Here is a 3,447-nt window from a genome sequence, read left to right as displayed (position 1 = left end):
CATGCAATTTTGCTATTAATATATTATTAAACATTAGTAATAATTAATATGATGTAGAATTTTACAATAACATTGATTGTTTTAGGGACCAAGTTAGATAAACTCGAAGTAGCATATAATATAATTAATTAACAATAATAATTAATTTAGTTTAGTTAGGATTAGAATGTAATATCAAAAAAGAATAGGGGTAATATAGTCCATAGAAAGCTTTTATAATTTTCCTATATGAGTGTCAATGTATAATTTTAGAACAATTCTATGTTTTCTATTCTTTCCATAAATAATTTATTACATATAATTTTTATATTAATATATTATTGTACATTAGTAATAATTAATATAATAAGATTACATAAATAAAAGTTTTAGGACTCAAGTTAGCCAAACTGAAGTGGATATAATATAATTTATTAGTTTAGTTAAGGTATTAGCACAACCCTCTTCTTATATATATAAATCTAGTAGATGATATATAATATTATATATATATATACTATAATAATATATATTATATATATATATATATATATATGAGATTAATGGGTATCCTTGTCATAGGAGGGGATTTCCTCCTTGACGCCTCTAAAATCACATGATTGAGCGACATTATGGATGATCCGCTCCATTGAACTTGATCTATATATTCTAAAACCCCAACACACCAAGTTTGGGGGGAATCCGTCATCGTTTGACCCTCCATCGAGCCATGTGAAAAGTTCTATTCATTCAAAACCGTTAAAATTGATACGAGTGGATGAAGGGTCAAACGATGACGGGTTCACCCCAAACTTGGTGTGTTGGGGTTTTAGAATATGTAGATCAAGTTCAACGGAGCGGATCATCCACAATGTCGCTCAATCATGTGATTTTAAAGACGTCAAGGAGGAAATCCCCTCCTATGACAAGGATACACACACACACACACACACACACACACACACACACATTAATCTCATATATACACACACACACACACACACACACACACACACACATATATATATATATATATATAATCGATCTCAAATCGATTACAAACAGGTCCATTCATCCCAGAATGATCACCAACCATAATAAAACTCATTTATCATTATTTACAATAATATTTTTAAATTTTCGGGGTTTTACAGCCGAGCTCGTGCAGTGATGGCTCAAACCATACTTTACACGCGTTAGCAGTAGGTTGAATGAGTCGCCCTTGCAATAGTGATGGTACTATTGGAGTAATGGGTTGTCCGAGGAGCTTTGAAGGCTCCGACCCAAAAGGTCATAATGACTTTGACGCCACGATATTGATGTCAATGGCGACTGGGCAGCGAATTGTGGACGCCAACAGTTCATGCACTAAATGCGATGCGACTTTTGATAACATTTGGCAGACCTTGTCACTATTCAAGACGCACCTTATTAGGCCCGAGTGCATAGTGTCTTCGGTCTCGTAGTCGGACATCAAGCAGATCTTGGGTTGGACATGCCTTTTGTCTAGGGTCCGGATCATGAGATGGGTTGGCTGGTTCAGCATTCTAGTCATGCTTGCGGATGTTTTGGGAGACGACCAACTAATGACTACACTTGGCCGGCTCTCTAGGCTCCATTGGACTTAATAATTTTCACGATATACCATCAAGTCATTATCAAGTAGAAGAAAAATCACAAGATTCTGTCATCGACTCATCATGCATCAATCATGCATCAAGTAACCGCATACCAATCCCACATCCGTTTTATAGATAGTTTTGTTCGTTTAAATTGAGACTATATCTCCACAGTTGTTTTGCCAATTCATATCCTAGTCAAGTGCAATCCTACTGATTCAGCACCTACCATCCCAGGAATCAATAGATAAGCTATGTTGAACCTGATCCAAAGTTACTAACTTCAACAAATCAATCAATCATAATTATATTGAAGTAAATTCGAAGAGAGCTACAAGAGAAGTAGATACAAAAGTATCAAGACAAGTGCAACAGGACAAGTGCATATATGAACAATTTCATTATAATTTGGTTAAATCATAGATACGCCTCTCGCACATCGAGAGTGATAAACCAATAAAATATTATCATTTTAAAAGCTCCAAGAAAAGTTGTAATCATACAGGAGAAAAGAGTAATTTCAGACTAAGAATGGACGATTTTATACAAATACAAATACCAAACTCAATATTTGATTTCCATTTAGCGAAGGGATGTCTGTTGACGGAAAAGCATTTCAGTAGTCCCTCCACAAAAAGCGGGGGACCAGAAACACACACCTCGTGGCTGTTGTTGTTAGCTAAGATGCCCCTCACTCTCAATCATCATGAGTGGAAAAAGAAAGGACAACTTTTCAAAATAGATTCTTTTTGGAATTTATTTGTAAAAATTAACCCCTTTGAGATTTAATTGTCATTTTTGACCTAGTTTAAGTCAGTTGGCTGAAACTGGATCGAAAATAACAATTAAAGTTCAAAAACTTCAAAGTTTAGTGCCTCATAAACAGTGGTAATAAAAAATCTCCAATCTTCACGGGATTTTAAATCCCATGAAGTTGTTAGGAGATTTTTTTTTCTTTTTTTCTTTTTTTGAACTGACAGAGGAGAAAGAGGAAGCGGAGGAGGAGGAGAAAGAGGTTGAGGATGAAGGGGATAATCAAGATGGGTATTTCTGATTTAGGGTTTTGGAGGTTGAATCAATGGCCTCAGCTGTTGCTGCTTTGTCTTCTTGTTTCTTGAATTTGGTATCAGAATCGATCAAATTCTGAACCAGAGCTCGAGCGGACTGCGGGGAGAGGGGCGAAGGGTGGGGCATCGAGACACGATTATAGAAGTCGGTGATGACATCTCGAATAACATCGTTTGGGATCAAGAAGAAGGATAGAGATGATGGGTCTAAGTGAGAAGATGAGAGAGAATGAGAGGTGAAGTTGAATTGGATGCAGACCTCAATGCAAACTCGCTTGAAGGTGTGGCCTGTAGGGACGATGACCAGGTCGAACATGAGAGAGGATAAAATTGGGCAAATAGAATTGAAGGCAACCAAACTTCACTGGATTTCAAATCCCGTGAAGTTTAGTGGTTATTTTCACTAGTCTGGTTGTATTTTAATTAGATTGAGTAATTAGCACTAAACTTCACATGATTTAGAATTCCGTAAAGTTTTATTTACTATTTTCAACCCAGTTGTAGCCAGCTGGTTAAAACTAGATCGAAAATGACAAGTAAATTTCAAAGGGGACGATTTTTATAAATAAATTCCTAAAAGGTCTATTTTAAAATTTTGTCCATAAAATAACTTCGTCTTGAAACTTTGACATCTGGGCTACATTCACCATCATAAGCCAACCAACTCTGAAGAATGTTAGCCACAACCTTCTGAAAACACCGTGTCAAGTATTGCAGTTTGTAGTTAAGGACGGCTACTTTATTAATGTATATTATGGAAGATTAAAGAATGAAAAAATAAT

This window comes from Asparagus officinalis, chromosome 8, assembly GCF_001876935.1.
Source record: "Asparagus officinalis chromosome 8, Aspof.V1, whole genome shotgun sequence".
NCBI classification, from domain to species: domain Eukaryota; kingdom Viridiplantae; phylum Streptophyta; class Magnoliopsida; order Asparagales; family Asparagaceae; genus Asparagus; species Asparagus officinalis.
The sequence above is the reverse complement of the archived record's forward strand: the minus strand, read 5'-3'. Positions refer to the sequence as shown.